The sequence below is a fragment of the Scyliorhinus canicula genome, chromosome 8 (genome assembly GCF_902713615.1).
Source record: "Scyliorhinus canicula chromosome 8, sScyCan1.1, whole genome shotgun sequence".
NCBI lineage: Eukaryota > Metazoa > Chordata > Chondrichthyes > Carcharhiniformes > Scyliorhinidae > Scyliorhinus > Scyliorhinus canicula.
Genome location: NC_052153.1, coordinates 65,200,895 through 65,220,021, shown reverse-complemented (window position 1 = coordinate 65,220,021; position 19,127 = coordinate 65,200,895). Strand labels below are relative to the sequence as shown.

Sequence of the window (19,127 nt, the reverse complement as noted above, 5' to 3'; positions counted from 1 at the left end):
TCTTTTTAAATTATTGAATTTAAGAATCCATGGGCGCAATCCAACCAAAATGCAAAAGAGTCCTGTGTCCAGCGGCTTTAGCTGGGTGTTACCCGGCACGCGCAGTGCCAAGAAACACCACGCTATCTAACGGGATTTTGTGGCAATTTGGGGCCTCTGGTCGCCGGAGAATCAGCCAAAGGCGTTACGGGTCCGATGCCTCATTCTCCGCCCCCGTGCCGGGCCCGATTGCGGCGCGGGGGCTCGGAGAATCCCGGCCCATGTCTTTATCCTGCAATGTCCTTGGCAGATTACTTTATCATGGGGAGGACTGGGCTTCTTCTTCTGACTCTCCCTTGAGGTTGAGTTTCCTCCCCTTTCTTTTGCTGTGCTTGGGTCTCTCTCTCTCTCTCTTGGTTGGATTCAGAATGCGTGTGGGGCATTCGGCTCCCATTCCCATGTTGGCTGGGAGATCCCGCTGGTTTGATCCAAATCTGAACTTTTCACTGCCAGTCCTCTCCTTGCATTTGCCTGGAATGATTTTGGTTCTGCCTAGCGCCTGGTTTGGGATTTTTGTGCATTCTCTTTTGCTTTTGTAAGGATGAATCCACATGGGTGCAGATGGGTCTGGTATCTGAAGAGAGGAGGTTGCGATGGATTGGCGATGCTTTTGGCATTGCCGGAGTTGAGGGCGATGTACATTGGTGCGCACACGACCATGGCACGGGGAGATTTACGTGGTGATTGTGGGCATGAGAGGTGCACCATTTTGTCTTGTTTTTATGACTTCATCCTGTCTGTCCCTCGCTTGCTGATGAGGCTTTTTGAGTATCTAATCTTGTCTAATGATTATATTGAGCCGATGGTGATGTCGGTCTCCTGTTCCAATCTAATCATGTATATTAAATCGTTTTTCTTCCTATTTCTGAAGATGTATTATTTTGTAACTTTGTTGCGTCATTCTTTAAAATGTATAATTTCAATAAATATATTTTAAAATAAAATAAAAAGCAAGTACTCAGCACCAATCTTGGCCACTCCCAGACCCTCAGTCTCTCCCTCCTGACATTGTGATAATTTCCGTAAGCCTCCCAATGGTCTCCTACCCCTGATGCACAAGATAAGCTATTATAAACTTGGAGCACTTACACCTCTTGCTAAGCCAAGGCTATGATGATGAGGTGAAAGGCTCTCTATTGAAGGACTCTCAAACCTCGGGGTGCTCAAGAGTGATACCGAATTGCTTCCTGATAGGGAGCACAAATAAGTTCTAGTCCACCTCCAGCGGGAGAACATAGAGATTAATTCTCCGCCGACGGCATTCTCCATCCCGCCAGCAGCGCACCCCTTCCTGCAGGTTTCCCGGCAGCGTGGGATGCCTATAATGGGAAATCCCATTGGCCAGTGGCGGGAACAGAGAATCCTGTTGCCGGTGACGGCGCACAGCTGAGAAACAGCTGGGGAGGCAGAAAATTTGCTCCATAGTCTCCCAGACGGAGAATCCTGGCCTGAGTCTAAATTGTCACTGCTTTTTTTAACAAAAAGATTGTCATTTGGAAAAGTAGGGAAGGATAAAGCACATGTAGAATAGTCTGAATTGAAAATTGGGTTAGCAGCCCAAGAGAGAGGTGAAGTAGTAGGATTGAAACGGAATGGTGGGATTTCCACCAATTACTTGTGTTTATGGTCACCCTATAGTTTGACCTGGCTGGTAGTTATATATTTTGGCCGCAATACTGCTGTGGCCTTGTGCGGGTCTGACAGCGAGCTTGGTCATCACTCAAATATGGGGCTGGTTCACTGTTTGTCAGGTTAAGTGCTGACGGCGGCATGTGAACTGTGGCCTTTTACGACGCCAAAATCGGCGCTGAACGGCTCCCGGCCGACTGTGGCGGCGCTGGACACAGCCACCACACCGGGTTCCGGGAAGCCCGGGAAACCACACATCCCCCCCCCCCCCGCGGTCTGGAACACTGCCCATCAAGGGAGGGCCTCCAGGTGGTGCTCCAACACCATTCCAAAGATGTGGGATGTGACAACGCCATTTTGGAGGGAGCGGAGAATGGAAAATCAGCGTCAAACCGGCGGCGCCCCCGATTTGGGGGTCGGAAGGGATTCTCCACCCGATCACCGCTTACGATATCGGCGTCCGAGAACAGTGAATCCTGCCTATGGTATCACATCTGCAAATATTCAAATGCCAGCAACAGCCTTTTTAAGATGATCAGAGTTTGGAGTTGGAACAGCATCATCTTGCTGTTCAAGGTGAATGGAGTTAAGAGATTCATATTATAGCACACTTGAACCAAATGGAGCATCACAGTATTTCGTATTGTAGGAGATGAGATGCATGCATGGCATTCCAAGGCACCCCCTACAGAGCAGAATTGTTTATGATTCCTGGAATGGTATAATGCCGTCTCCAGAATCCACAAAACCTAGATCCAAATGAGAAAGGAGCTGATGGAGTTGAAGAAAGTTATAAAGGTAATGTGACCAAAAAGTGTCTTGGATAGGTACATGGATTACAGTAGAATGATGGGGTGCAGATTAATTTGTTCTTAATCTAGGACAAAAGTTTGGCACATCATCGTGGGCCGAAGGGCCTGTTCTTTACTGTATTTTTCTATGTTCTAAACTCAACAGCTGAATCAGGTTTGTATGCTACACATTGTTTCCTCTCAGCTTTTTAAATCTGTACTGTTAGCCCATTCAAAACAGTGACAAACAAACGGGACATAAAAGAGCAGAGCATCTCTTAATGCTGTAAGTGACCAAGTTAACACTTGTCACACTCGCCATTTAAACAGTATCCACACCGAACACCTGCGCAACACATGGTGCATGTTTACTAATTCACAAGTATTGGGTTATGGCTGGACACTTGCGTGATTCTATCAGGCTGGATTCTTCCACCACAAACGCCACAAGAACACCATGGGTGACACCCAGACAATGTTTAAACTAATTTGGCAAGGGAATGGGAACCGGATTTGTAGTCCAGCAACTAAGGAAGCCGATATTCAGGATGCCAAAGCGTGTAGTGACGCAATGGGGAAGGTAACACTGACAAAGGAGAGTACTTGCAGGCAAGGAGATGGGTTGAAGTGTGTATACTTCAATGCAAGAAGCATGAGGAATAAGGTGCATGAACTTAAGGCATGGATCGGTACTTGGGACTACGATGTGGTGGCCATCACGGAAACTTATATAGAAGAGGGGCAGAAATGGTTGTTGGAGGTCCCTGGTTATAGATGTTTCAACAAGATTAGGGAGGATGGTAAAAGAGGTGGGGGGTGGGCATTGTTAATTAAAGATAGTATAACAGCTGCAGAAAGGCAGTTCGAGGAGGATCTGCCTACTGAGGTAGTATGGGTTGAAGTCAGAAATAGGAAAGGAGCAGTTACATTGTTGGGAGTTTTCTATAGGCCCCCCAATAGCAGCAGAGATGTGGAGGACCAGATTGGGAAACAGATTTTGGAAAGGTGCAGAAGTCACAGGGTAGTAGTCATGGGTGACTTCAACTTGCCAAACATTGAGTGGAAACTCTTTAGATCAAATAGTTTGGATGGGGTGGTGTTTGTGCAGTGTCCAGAAACTTTTCGAACACAGTATGTAGATTGTCCGACCAGAGGGGAGGCCATATTGAATTTGGTACTTGGTAATGAACCAGGGCAGTTGATAGATCTTTTAGTGGGGGAGCATTTTGGAGGTAGTGACCACAATTCTGTGACTTTCACTTTAGTAATGGAGAGGAATAGGTGCGTGCAACAGGGCAAGGTTTACAATTGGGGGAAGGGTAAATACAATGCTGTCAGACAAGAATTGAAGTGCATCAGTTGGGAACATAGGCTGTCAGGGAAGGACACAAGTGAAATGTGGAACTTGTTCAAGGAACAGGTACTGCGTGTCTTTGATATGTATGTCCCTGTCAGGCAGGGAAGAGATGGTTGAGTGAGGGAACTCTGGTTGACAAGAGAGGTTGAATGTCTTGTTTTTTTTTTTTAAATTTAGATTACCCAATTATTTTTTCCAATTAAGGGGCAATTTAGTGTGGCCAATCTACCTACTCTGCACATCTTTGGGTTGTGGGGGTGAAACCCACGCAGACACGGGGAGAACGTGCAAACTCCACACGGACAGTGACCCAGAGCCGGGATCGAACATGGGACCTCAGCGCCGTGAGGCGGTTGTGCTAACCACTAGGCCACCGTGCTGCCCGAATGTCTTGTTAAGAGGAAGAAGGAGACCTATGTAAGGCTGAGGAAACAAGGTTCAGACAGGGCGCTGGAGGGATACAAGATAGCCAGGAGGGAACTGAAGAAAGGAATTAGGAGAGCTAAGAGAGGGCATGAAAAATCTTTGGCGGGTAGGATAAAGGAAAACCCCAAGGCCTTTTACACATATGTGAGAAATATGAGAATGACTAGAGTGAGGGTAGGTCCGATCAAGGACAGTAGCGGGAGATTGTGTATTGAGTCTGAAGAGATAGGAGAGGTCTTGAACGAGTACTTTTCTTCAGTATTTACAAACAAGAGGGGCCATATTGTTGGAGAGGACAGTGTAAAACAGACTGGTAAGCTCGGAGATACTTGTTAGGAAGGAAGATGTGTTGGGCGTTTTGAAAAACTTGAGGATAGACAAGTCCCCTGGGCCTAACGGGATATATCCAAGGATTCTATGGGAAGCAAGAAATGAAATTGCAGAGCCGCTGGCAATGATCTTTTCATCCTCACTGTCAACAGGGGTTGTACCAGGGGATTGGAGAGTGGCGAATGTCGTGCCCCTGTTCAAAAAAGGGAATAGGGATAACCCTGGGAATTATAGGCCAGTTAGTCTTAATTTGGTGGTAGGCAAAGTAATGGAAAGGGTACTGAGGGATAGGATTTCTGAGCATCTGGAAAGACACTGCTTGATTAGGGATAGTCAGCACGGATTTGTGAGGGGTAGGTCTTGCCTTACAAGTCTTATTGACCTCTTTGAGGAGGTGACCAAGCATGTGGCTGAAGGTAAAGCAGTGGATGTGGATTTTAGTAAGGCATTTGATAAGGTTCCCCATGGTAGGCTTATGCAGGAAGTAAGGAGGCATGGGATAGTGGGAAATTTGGCCAGTTGGATAACGAACTGGCTAACCGATAGAAGTCAGAGAGTGGTGGTGGATGGCAAATATTCAGCCTGGAGCCCAGTTACCAGTGGCGTACCGCAGGGATCAGTTCTGGGTCCTCTGCTGTTCGTGATTTTCATTAATGACTTGGATGAGGGAGTTGAAGGGTGGGTCAGTAAATTTGCAGATGATACGAAGATTGGTGGAGTTGTGGATAGTGAGGAGGGCTATTGTCGGCTGCAAAGAGACATAGATAGGATGCAGAGCTGGGCTGAGAAGTGGCAGATGGAGTTTAACCCTGACAAGTGTGAGGTTGTCCATTTTAGAAGGACAAATATGAATGCGGAATACAGGGTTAACGGTAGGGTTCTTGGCAATGTAGAGGAGCAGAGAGATCTTGGGGTCTATGTTCATAGATCTTTGAAAGTTGCCACTCAAGTGGATAGAGCTGTGAAGAAGGCCTATGGTGTGCTAGCGTTCATTAGCAGAGGGATTGAATTTAAGAGCCGTGAGGTGATGATGCAGTTGTACAAAACCTTGGTACGGCCACATTTGGAGTACTGTGTGCAGTTCTGGTCACCTCATTTTAGGAAGGATGTGGAAGCTTTGGAAAAGGTGCAAAGGAGATTTACCAGGATGATGCCTGGAATGGAGAGTAGGTCTTACGAGGAAAGGTTGAGGGTGCTAGGCCTTTTCTCATTAGAACGGAGAAGGATGAGGGGTGTCTTGATAGAGGTTTATAAGATGATTAGGGGAATAGATAGAGTAGACAGTCAGAGACTTTTTCCCCGGGTGGAACAAACCATTACAAGGGGACATAAATTCAAGGTAAATGGTGGAAGATATAGGGGGGATGTCAGAGGTAGGTTCTTTACCCAGAGAGTAGTGGGGGCATGGAATGCACTGCCTGTGGAAGTAGTTGAGTCGGAAACGTTAGGGACCTTCAAGCGGCTATTGGATAGGTACATGGATTATGGTAGAATAATGGAGTGTAGATTAATTTGTTCTTAAGGGCAGCACGGTAGCATTGTGGATAGCACAATTGCTTCACAGCTCCAGGGTCCCAGGTTCGATTCCGGCTTGGGTCACTGTCTGTGTGGAGTCTGCACAGCCTCCCCGTGTGTGCGTGGGTTTCCTCCGGGTGCTCCGGTTTCCTCCCACAGTCCAAAGATGTGCAGGTTGGGTGGATTGGCCATGATAAATTGCCCTTAGTGTCCAGAATTCTATGATCTATGATTAACCTAGGACAAAAGTTCGGCACAACATCGTAGGCCGAAGGGCCTGTTCTGTGCTGTATTTCTCTATGAATGGAGAAGTCCATTGATCTCACCCGGCGGGGTGGGGGGAGATTCTTTGGACGCCGGGCGGACGCGGCTGGAGAATCCCCCCTTTTTGTAAAAGCGTCTGATATAGGCCAACCAAACAAATATTACTGCAGTCTCTGCAGTATTACCTGACTATCTATTTCTACCTGGTGACGTCCCACTGCTGGGTCGTTTCCACTCTGGACAATGGCCTCCATTGCGCAAATTATATTGATTCCTCAATTAATCACAGGGTTAACGTACAATGGATCAGACAGGTTTTCTTTTTGCACTGCCCCAATTCTGCTCATATTGCATTTTCTGGCTTGTAAATTACATAAGTAAGGGGCTTAATGCCTGTTTAGGGCAGCCACCAGGGACACCTGAAAAATGTCCCAACCCAGTATGAGGCAATAGTTGAAAATGAGACACTGGTCCCTGAATTTGATTGTTATGTCCGTTTTACATCTGTATAAGTGGCATAGCAAGATCTAATTTGCACCTCCTTTTCTTGTTCAAAATGACGATTTTTAAAATTGTGGTCAAAATTAACAGAAAGGATCTAAAGATGCATAGAAAGGGGTGGAGAAAAAAAAGTATATATGCCAGAACAGCATTAGAGGAATATGATAAGAAAAGGCTAAGCTGGGGGAGACAGTGAAAGCAGTAATCCAGATATGAGACTGTGTTCATGTGCTGGTTGGTTTTGAGGCTTGAAATGCAGAAGAGAGTCAGCATCTGAAAGAAGATACATTTAAAGCTTTGGCAAGGATCCCTCACCGCATCTATTTCTCCTGGTAACCTATCTCTCTCTTTCAGAGGCTATGCGATTTACAGCTAATTTCCAGGAGTTTCTAGTTTGATTGCAAATAATGTTGCATTCCATTTACTAATGTTAAGCACTTTCCTTTTGATTGTTGTAAAATTCCTGTAATTCTTCTTAGAGATATCGGGATAGATTAAACCCAGAGGAAACAGAATTTCAGTGTGTAACAGTCCTGCTTCTTATTTGTCTACTAGCTTATCCAGATCATTGTCAGCACCAGCTTACTGCAATAAAGATAATTTTCTAATTTAAATTGCAGCCTTCTCTTTAAACAAAATTCAGTAAATCTTCACAATTTTCGTGTTCAGTTCCAGGATTCATTCCAACCAATAATTCCAACTAAAATGATGTAGGTTTTAAGAAAACATTTAAATCATTTTTACAATTTGAGTGCAGTCATGAGTGTATAGCATTTTAATTTGTGACACTGTCTTAACCGACCGCATTTTAAATTATTTTACGTTTTTATCATCTTTGTTTACCCTTTAACACATTCTGATGTTTTGACAGGAAATCCACCAGCCTTGTAATTAAATGAGTAATTTTGAAAGCATAAGGTTATTGATGAAACAGAATGTATATTATATTTTAAGAAAATAAATGAACATTATTCAGACTGATCGATTAACCAGAACAATGAGATTAACATCACCAAAGCATAGACTGACTTGATGACAAAGGAATTAAAGACTGGAACGAAGAGTTTGAAGAAAAATTGCATTGTGTGTGATAAGGCTACAAAGGACAAAAGAAAATTAAAACAGACACATACAGTAAAACAGAATATGCTAGCGATGAGCAACTGGATAATCCGCATCTGAAAGAAAGATGGGTTAGCATTTTAGGTATAGACCATCAAGAGAACCAGTTGCTAGCTATAAAGCCTTTACAAAAAGGATGGTGGTGCGCAAGTACCGCTCGCTAAAGTAAAGTCGTCATAGTCCCGGATGACCAGAAGCTGCTTTCTCCTTTGAGGGGGAGGGCTAACTGGTGGTGATTTAACCTGAGGATCACCACAAATGGCAAAGTTGATAATCTTTATAATAATCTTTATTGTCACAAGTAGGCTTACAAATAACACTGCAATGAAGTCACTGTGGAAAGCCCCTAGTCGCCACATTTCTGCGCCTGTTTGGGTACTCGGAGGGAGAATTCAGAATGTTCAAATTACTTAACAGCACGTCTTTTGGCACTTGTGGGAGGAAACCCACGCAGACACGGGGAGAATGTGCAGACTCCACACAGACAGTGACCCAAGCCAGGAATCGAACCTGGGACCCTAGAGCTATGAAGCAACAGTGCTACTCACTGTGCTGCTATGCTGCCCCTCAGTGCGGGCCCTCACTTGTGGTGGCAACGGTGTTCTCAATCCCATCCAGTGACTCGACTGCTGCCAGTACAGCACTCACCAAGGACACAGGTCGGAGTGGGACTCGGGCACAGGTGAGTAATGGTTGTGGGGGGGGGGGGGGGGTCCTGCGAGGACAGTGGGTGGCTTCCAGGGGCCCAGCCACCTTCCTGATGCTGGTTCCCTTGAGAAGGCACTCTCCCAGTGGGCCTGCAAGCAAACACGCCAGGGTTTCCTTGTGTTCCCTGTGACGGATTTCCTGCCCGCTGTTGAGTTAATACCAGGAGTCGTGGGATCAATTGGCCGGGCTGGATAGCCGTCTATGGCCCTTCTTGCCGCTGACTTAATCAGGCTGGAGGTGGGAAGGTGGCAGTGTCCCCACCTGCTCGGCTAAATGCCTCCCCCACCTGAAGAAGGGCATAAGATTTCGCCTGGTGATTTCCTTCCCACCATCATTGTTCATATATTGTATCACATATGGAAACAAATCTTGTTTTACTCTTTAGTTGTTTTTTGACCTACCGTCCTGTCCCTCTGGGAGAATATCTTCTGGATACCCTGCGGCTCAGATAGAAATTAAACAAAAACTGCAGATAGATGATAAAGAATTAGCCTTTCATTTAACACAATGACATAACTTGCTGTTAGTACATAAATCAAGGTGCAACAAATAAAAGTGTGCCACACATGACAGCTAGATAAATACTTCCATCTGTGTCCCATTGGCTTCTGTTTATTATATGATAATTTTATACTGGAACAGATGAGCATACAAAATAATAAGAATTTCTAAAAAATCTATTATTGTAGGCGACACAGTAGCATGGTGGTTCGCACTGTTGCTTCACCACGCTAGGGTCCCAGGTTCGATTTCCGGCTTGGATCACTGTCTGTACGGAGTCTGCACGTTCTCCCCGTGCCTGCGTGGGTTTCCTCCGGGTGCTTAAGTTTCCTCCTCGTCCCGAAAGACGTGCTTTTAGGTCATTTAGACATTCTGAATTCTCCCTCTGTGTACCCGAAAAGCGCTGGAGAGTGGCGACCAGGGGCTTTTCACAGTAACTTCATTGCAGTGTTAATATATGCCTACTTGTGACAATAATAAAGATTATTATTATACTTAACTGTGTGCATTGCAATATTTACCCTGGCAACTATTTATTCTAGTCAGGCAGTCTACATGTACAAATTATACAGCACTGAGTTTCCCACTTTTAACACGTTAACTTTCACAGCTAATTATCAGATTGATTTTATGAAAATTTTCTATCTTAATTAATACTTATCAGAGAGGTAGCTTTACAAATGTCCTGAACATATTCTCATCTAAGGGAATAAATTAAAACAGGGTGTAAAATGAGCTGCTGATTCACTGTTGCCCATTTTGCTAAAACCCAATTTTATTCCTATACACTTAAACACTGAATCATGAAAGGTCATGCTATGTTGGAAGGTATGTCTTCCATTCAGCATTCTACCTTATGTTCCTGTCTCTTCATGTAGGCAACTCCCAATAGTAAGCTGCAGCTGCCAATCCTGGAGACAAGGCCATCACCTCACAAGACCCTGCATCACACACACTGCCTGTCACAAGCACCAAAGCTCCAATCTACAATAGACTATCTTTTATGGCTTTAATGTACTGGGGGTGGATGGAAAGAGCCATTTCATACTGCCTTACTTCACTGTCTACGTAATTACCCTGAGATTTGCTCCCATACAAGTCAATTGGTTTGCTGAGGAAGTGCCCCAATACAAGCATGTGCTGGAGTAGGTCTGGATATGGCTGCTGTTTTTCAGCCATCCAGCCTCTGCCACCTCCCTCCTCTCCTGAACTGTGTCCAGGAGCGCCTCGATGTCGCGCTCCTGGAACCTCGGGGCTGCACGGCGGCCAGCCATCTTTGCGGGTCTTCCGGGGGGGGGGGGGGGGGGCCACCGGTTTCTGTGCTGTGACGCAGCGTGTCCACGGCGGGTGATACTCTCGCGAATGGTGTCACGTCGCTGCTAGCCCATTCGGGCCCGGAGACTACGCAACGTTTGAGGGGGCCCGACGCCAGAGTGATCCGCACCGTTTTGCCGCCGGTTCCCGGCCATCGCGCCGGTTTTGGGAGAATCCCGTCTGCGTGCGTCTCACCACCATAACCCAAAGATGTGTAGGGTAGGTGGATTGGCCATGCTAAATTGCCTCTTAATTGGAAAGAAAATGAATAGGGTACTCTAAATCTACAGGGAAAAAAGATGTCTGCTTGTTAGACAGGTACAGTACTTACATCCAAGTGTTTCAGAGAGCGTTTTTCCTATGAGTGGAATTTGAGTAGAATCAAGCTTATATTTTCCAGAATTTAGAAGAATGAGAGGTGATCTCATTATATAAGAGTTTGAGAGAGCTTGACAGGGTAGATGCCTACAGGCTCTTTTCCCTGGCTGTAGAGTCTAAAATCCATGGATATCGTCTCAAGATAAAGGGGCTGGCGATTTCGGACATGGAGTTGTGAATCTTTGGATTTCTCTACTTTAGAGCCCTGCGGATGCTGAGTCCTTGGGGATATTCAAGGCTGAGATAAGTAGTTTTTTGGACTCATGGGATGTGGGGATCAGAAAGGAAGGTTGAATCAGGATCATGGATCAGCCATAATCTTATTCAACAATGGGAGTATACTCGCAGTGCTACATGGTGTATTCCAGCTCCTAGTCCAGATGTCGCAGCCGAGCCTGGACAGCCCTACCCAGGGCACTCCTACCCTGGAAGACAGGACAGTGACACACAGCAGACGGGTGGAGATGAGGCGCCACCCCAAGGGACCATGGACTCGGAGTCTGACGATGCACATGCCACAACGCCACTGCTTTCTCCAACACCCTCCACCATCGCAGAGACACTCACCTCGGTTAGGCACTTTAGTGATGAGGCGTCTGGTACACTCACTGGTGCGCACAACACAGCCGTACCGGTACAGCAGGTGGAGGTAGGAGCAGCAGAGGGGCCGGGAGGTGGGAGGGCATCCTGGCGCAAGCGAACATCTGCCCAGATGGGTCCCGGGTTCCTGGAGTTACCACACCCACCCATAGACCCGATGCAGCCACCAAACCTGGGACGAAGGAAGAGGATGATGGCTGGCTTGCAGTGGCTGCAGACGCAGGTGGAGGAGTCCACCCGCGTCCAGGAGCTGGGAGTGGTGCTGGTCATGCGTGCCACCCAGGCCGAAACCGCACGGATGGCGTCCACGGTGGAGGCAATGGGTGCGACGGTGTCAGATATGGGGAGCAGGATGCGAGGCCTGGGGCGTTCCATGAGGGTGGCGTGTGTGGCACAGGACATGACTTCCCTCTCACAGGAAGCCATGAGCCAGCGGCAGATGGCAGAGGCACTCAACGCCGTGGCCCAGTCTCAGCAGGCAATGGCCCAGCCTCTGCAGGCAATGGCCCAGTCTCAGCAGGACATGGCTGAGGGCATCGGCACCATTGCTCAGGTGCTGGCCGGCGTCGCCCAGACACAGACAGGGATGGCCAACTCCCTGCACTCCATAGCTGCAAACCCGCAGACCCTTGTCGATACCAGCACGGGCCTCCAGGACTGGCAGTGCCGCGGGGGGGGGGGGGGCGTCGGATGGCTGGTCCATGTAGAGGCCCAGGGGCCATCGGGCACCCCGAGGGGGGAGGAGGTGCTGGGGCCCGTCCCAGGTCCCCCTGTAGAGGAGGTCCCAGAACACCACGGCGCCTCAGTCCCCCCCCCCCTCCACTTCCATCCCAGGTGCATCTGGTGGGCAGCAGGCAGGACAGGCTGGCAGCTCGCCATCCCAGCCTTGGGACTTCGGCCCATCCGGCCGGGAGAATACGGGCAGCACCAGGGTCCATAGCCTCCCGTCAGCCCCCGCCATTCTCCAAGGCGGGCGGCGGGATTGACGCCTCGCCGACTTTTTAACCGGTCGGAGACAGCAGGGGCGGGATTCACGCCAGCCCCCGGCGATTCTCTGACCCGGCGGGGGGTCGGAGAATCCTGCCCGGGGAGAATGTTCAAACTCCACAAGGACAGTGACCCGGGATCGAACCCGGGTCCTCGGCACCGTGAGGCAGCAGTGCTAACCACTGCACCTAACTAGCAGACATCTGTAGGAATTCTCCGGCCGTTGGGATTCTCTGTTCCCATCGGTAGCACGCACCCACCCGCGAGTTTCCCGGCGGCGTGGGGTGACTCCCCATTGACAAGCGGGAGTAGAGAATTGCACCTCCAGGGAAGGACACACCGCCGAGAAACACGGGGCTGGGGGATCGGAGAACATTGTACAAGTTAGATTCTCCAGTCCCCTGGCCACGTGTTTCTTGGCGGCCTGCTGTTCGCTGGCTGGTGGATTCTCTACTTAGGGCGGCACGGTGGCACTGTTGCTTCACAGCCCCAGGGACCGGGTTCGATTCCCGGCTTGAGTCACTGTCTGTGTAGAGTCTCCATGGGTATCGGCATAGGTTTCCTCCGGGCGCTCCGGCTTCCTCCCACAAGTCTCGAAAGTCGTGTTTGTTAGGTGAACTGAACATTCTGAATTCTCCCTCAATGTACCTGAAGAGGCGCTAGAGTGTGGTAACTAGGGGATTTTCACAGTAACTTCATTGCAGTGTATGTAAGCCTACTTGTGACACTAATAAAAATAGATTACTCCTGTTACATGTCAATGGGATTTCCCATTGAAGCCACGCCACCGGGAAACTCGTGGGTGGGGGGTGCACTGCCAGCGGGAACAGAGAAACCCGACTATCAGAAAATCCAGGCCCACATATATTTCAGCATTAGTTCAAACCATCATGCTGTGCTCTTGCCTATATACTACATGCCACCATTTATCTATCGTAATCTGAGGGCGGGACTCTCTGGCCGTGTCTGCCCGGCAACCGGAGAATCCTACCCGAGGTCAAATCACTTTTCCATTTTCTGCGACTCGCCCGTGGCGTTCCTGTGGCAGGCGCGGCGGAAGGATCCAGCCCTGATTTTCCTGCCCATGCACTTCATTATTACCCTAATCTTTATATAATCTCCTTTTGAACACCATTTGACTTCATTGCACTTATGATAAAACATGGATCATAAGCCCATTGCCTGAAAGAAAATGCCTTCAGACCTCTTCCTTTTGGGACCAATTCTAAACTTATCGGTTTGCTGACTGGTGGAAATAATCTTTCACTATTAACCGATTTTTATATTTTTGAAGAGGTTACAGTCATTTAGCCTTCTCCCCCTTGTAAATGTTTTTATAACCCTCACACATTTCTACTCATAATTACATATACTCTCATCTCTGATGCCATTCTGCTAAATCTACATTACGGACACGATTCTCTGGCCATGCCCACCCACAACCAGAAATTCCCGCCGGAGGTCAATGGTCTGTTAGGTTCATGGCCCGCATCCCACCCATGGCGATCTAGGGGTAGGTGGGGTGGAAGAATCCGGCCCAACACCTTTTTGTGTGGTGCTCATTTCTAGGATTGTATAAAATACTCAGAACCGAGCACAGGACTATAATTGTGAATTAACTAGTGCCGTGTACAAGTTCACTGTTACCTCCGCTCCTCTATGTGTAAAATTTCACCTGGCCTTTTGATGGCTTTTTCTAATTGAAATCCAGAGTTTGACGATCTGTGGATATATATAGAGAAATACAGCACAGAACAGGCCCTTCGGCCCACGATGTTGCGCCGAACTTTTGTCCTAGGTTAATCATAGAATTTTGGACAATTTTTCATGGCCAATCCACCCAACCTGCACATCTTTGGACTGTGGGAGGAAACCGGAGTACCCGGAGGAAACCCACGCAGTCACAGGGAGGATGTGCCGACTCCACACAGACAGTGACCCAAGTCGAAATCAAACTTGGGACCCTGGAGCTGTGAAGCAATTGTGCTATCCACAATGCTACCTCTAGCGTCCTAGATCTCTATTTCTTCATTCCATTGTGAAGTATACTTTTGAGAGCATGTTTTCTATTCACTTGTTTTTCCCTAAAATGTGCTACTTTATGGGTGCGATCCAATGGCCATGCGATGCCTGAAAAGCAGCTCGCCGCGGTGGAGAGTGGCTGATAAAAGCCGGGAGACCCCGCTCCGGGGATCTACCTAGCTTGCAGCGCCTAGCGAGATCTAACGCGATCTCGCAAGACGTTGCAATGTAAATCCTTCCCCTTTTTAGCAAATCTGTATTTTAGAGTGAGACAGCTAGTCTCACTTTAATGTACAGTTTTGCAAGGTACCCAAGGCGTTGTGATCTATCCTTTTTGCCTCGGAGAACCTGGGTGAGTGTTGTTCAGCATTGGTCCCCACAAATGGGGATCAGATGGAACAGCACTTGTGGGGGTCTCAGGGTATCCATGCCCTGAGGGTGTGCAGGGTGGTACCCTGGCACTGCTGATGCCACCTGTTCACTGGCAGGGGCACTGCCAGGATTAGCAGTGCCAAACTGCCATTTTCTGTGTGCTGGTGATTGGGCTGGGGGTGCCCTGTGTGGGTGTTTGGGGGGGGGGGCTGCAGGGTGTATGGGGTTTGGGGGATTGTGTCAGGGGCCTCTGTGATCGGGACACCACACTGGGGTGTTTGGGTGAGTGGATTCCTTGGTGTTAAAAACAGGGCTATGTGCGACCTTGGCCGCATGTTCTTCACTGAGGCCCTTTATTTAACGCGGTGTTTTATAGCCATGTGTTTCTCGGTGCTGCGAGTGCCAGGAAACATCCGGCTAGACGCGCTTGCTATGGGACTTGTTCCCCCCTTTATGTTTAGCTGGATTTATGCTAATTTGGCAACTGCTTTGAGGGTGGGAGGTGTTGTAAAATTCAGCATGAGGCTTTTCTGTCTGTCCCCAGCCTGTCTGACATTTTGTGGGAGGCAGTCAGGTCTGTTCAGGCCTTAAGGAGCCAATTAATGGCCACTTACGGTTTTAATCCTACCCCACCAGTATTTTATCTGTGGCAGGGGGAGGCCTGCACACTGCAGGAAGCCTGGTAGCTTTCATTCTGCTGTCAGCAGTTCCAGGAGTGGCCAATGCACCTGCTTGGAGCTGCTGGGATGATGGAGTTGCCAGCCATCCGATTGGCCAGCAGCTCTCTGAGGCAAAACCTCCTCCTGAGATGTGGCAGAAGTCTTGTCTTAAAGTAGTTAACGTTTCTTCCAGTGTTAAGTTGTTGCAGGACAGCCATCAGTTTGATGGGCGGACTCGCCACCAACTGTTTAGCCAGAGGAGGTTTGGGACCATAGTGCCTTGTAAAATCCAGCCTGTTCAATTTGCATTTGACAAATTCTGACTACATCCCTAATCTGCCAAAATAAAATATGCTTTTTGTACATTTTGCTGTCTATTCTTTTTTTCAGGTGTACACATAAAAAACACAAGTTTCAAAAAGTCATTTATTTTTTGTCATTTCACGAGATGTGGGCATCGCTGGCTAGGCCAGCAATTTTATTTCCCACATCTAATTTCCCTAGAGAAGGTGGGTGAGCTGCCTTTTTGAGCCACTGTAATCCATATGTGCAGTGTTATGGGCCAGGGTTTAGAGAACCCCAAAGTGTATCATGGAGTACACCTGACCCACAACTTTTAATAGATTGTGGTATGGGGAGCACACGGCCCACTCTACAGGTGTAGACAGCAGAAATGGAAAAGTATTTTTTAAAGCAAAACAATGTTTATTCTATGAACTCAAGTTAACCTTTTTGAAACATACAGTGAACATTTTAGCAACCATTGATTCAAATACAACCCCCAAAGAATACAACACTAAGTAATCCTTTAAGCTTTCCTGTGAACATCCTTAGACTTAAAACACCTTTTACCAGAAGCACATCAGGTTAAAGTCATTACTGTTATGAATTTTAAATCATCAGGATCAATTTACAGTCTTTAGATTACAGAGAGAGACTCTTAATACACCTTCTGGCTGTGACTGCAGCTTTCCAGCTCTGAAAACTAAACTAAAACATACCCCGAGGCAAACAGCCTAAAACAAAAGTAAAAAACTGACAGACAGCCCAGCTCCATCCACACTCTGACATCACTGATCAACACCCATTTCTTAAAGGTACTCGTACATGACAGTAGGTTCACCTGTGGTGCAGTTACGGAAGCAGTTTGACTTATATGTTATATTTTGCAAGTATTTGGAAGATCTTTGTGGTATAAAAGTTGAGGTGCAATAAAAGTTGCTATTGCCCTTTGGAGGGTGAGTAATCCTTGTAGCACTATTACAAATCATAAAATCTTTGAAATTTGCAGTACAATAGTTGACCTTTGTGCCTACGCTGGCTTCCTCGACTTTGTCAGTTGACCTTTATCTGCTTCTTGCCGCTTGTGTGTTATCGTACCTTTTTCTCCACTGCTGTTAGCAGAGCCTTCAGCTGTTTTGGCTCTACTCTGGAATTCAGTCAACAGAATCCTCCATCTCACTGTCTGTTTCTGTGTCCTTAAAACCCATCTCAACGACTGTTTCTGACTTTTGGTTAACTTTCCTAACTCAATGTTGATTTATTTATTTCCATTGTGAAGTGCTTTGGGACTATTTTGTATTTTAACATCACTATTTAACTGGAGATTTTTAATATGTTTTTTGCTAAATGTAAGGTATTTCGGAACCCCGATGCTTAAAGTTTATAAAGCTGCACTAATGCTAACATGATCAACGTGACACCAGAAACCATGCAATAGACATCTAGTAAGAAACGGTAATTTGTAGATTCAACAAGGCTGTTTTATTTGGCATTAGATGAAGTATCATGTTCAATTATTCTCTGGATTAATACACCTATGTTGTTCAGCTTATAAATAGTGAAATAAGGGCAGCACGGTGACGCAGTGCTTAGCATTGCTGCCTCATGGCGCCAAGGACCCGGGTTCGATCCTGGATCACTGTCCATGTGGAGTTTGCACATTTCCCTGTGTCTGCGTGGGTCTCACCCCCACAACCCAAGGATGTGCAAGGTAGGTGGATTGGCCACGCTAAATTGCCCCTTAATTGGAGAAAAAAAAATTGGACACTCTAAATTTAAATAATAAATAAAAGAAGGTGAAATTTTTTTGGTATTAATTTAAATAAATAAATAGCGAAATATATTGCTTCTATACTTAATATTAATTTTAAATGTGTATTACTATATTATTACTTAGACCTTATGATGCTCGATCAACCTGTCGAGCTTTACAGCTTGTTAGTTAATAATACTGGAAAAATTGGGATTGGGCTTTAGTCAACTATAAAGAGAATCAGCGCCAACCCGGTCTGAATTCTCCAGCTGTTGCAAATCACTTTTTCCACTGGCAGCACACCCCACCAGCAGGTTTCAAGGCGGAATGTTGATGTTTCAATGGGAAATGCCATTAACAAGCGTTATAAGGATAGAATCCTGCCACAGCGAATGACGCGCAGCCGAGAAACATGTGGCTGGGGGACCGGAGTATCCTGCCCACTGACGTTCTAATGGGAGTGTTTGAATATTAAATGATTTCCTTCACAGCTGCTCTGAGGCAAATTGCAGCACGTGTACTGTTGCCCATATGAGATCAGCTAACTCAAAAATGGCCCGCAAAAAAAACCTGAGCTTATTTTTGCTTTGTGGGCTCATTTATAGCATGGGCCTTTTGCAATTAAAGTTCCCTCTACTGAGTCCAAATATCAGGCAGAATTTTATGGTTCCCTGTGGGCGGATTTGCAAGGTGGTGGGGGGGGGAGGGAAAGATGTTGATGGTCTGTAAAATTCTGTGGGTGCTTTCTCTGCCCACTCCTGATCTAGCCATGATTGCACGGTAGCACAGTGGTTAGCGCCAGGGTTCCAGGTTCGATACCCGGCTTGGGTCGCTGACTTTGCAGAGCCTGCACAGTCTCCCCTTGTCTGCGTGGGTTTCCTCCGGGTGCTCCAGTTTCCTCCCATAAGTCGCGAAAGATGTGCTGTTAGGTGAATTGGACATTCCGAATTCTTCCTCAGTGTACCCGAACAGGCGCCGGAATGTGGCGACTATGGGATTTTCACAGTAACTTCATCCCAGTGTTAATGTAAGCCTACCTGTGACAATAATAAAGATTATTATTAGTAATGGGTGACAGGCAAAGCTGCTGGCAGTCCTCCCATCCTCATGCCAGTTGAGGCCCTTAAGTGGCCAGTTTTTGCCAGGCCCCCATTTCCATTAGAGGCCTGGTCCCCAACTCTTCCTATAAAGACCTAAGAAGGCTCACCCACTCCTGGTGTCACTGCTGGGATGAGCGAGTTGGCCGGCAGCTCTCAAAGGCAGGGCTTTCTCCGCAGTTGGCCAATTATCAGAGCATTAAATGTCTGCAGAGTAGCCTGTCTCAGCGGGGGCAAGTTTTACAGCTACTTTATTGGCAGTGGGGTGAGAAATCCAACCACCCGTAAAACACTGTTTAATGCGTCTGAACTCTTGTCTCAAAAGTGGGTATCCTGCTCACTATTTTTACATTCTGATCCACAGGGGGAGCTCCTCAGTCATTTACATATTGTAAACCTCTATGTGTTGATGTACATCCAGTTTGAATTAGATTTTTCTTCATTCACTAATTATACTATGAAAGTTGATGTGAGTAAAAA

General features: G+C 47.0%; 1 protein-coding gene across 4 annotated transcripts in view; it reads left to right on the top strand.

The window, feature by feature from the left end:
• Positions 1 to 19,127, top strand: part of dmrt1 (doublesex and mab-3 related transcription factor 1) — a 168,420-nt gene that overhangs the window by 103,940 nt on the left and 45,353 nt on the right. The gene's annotated exons all lie outside the window — the stretch shown is intronic.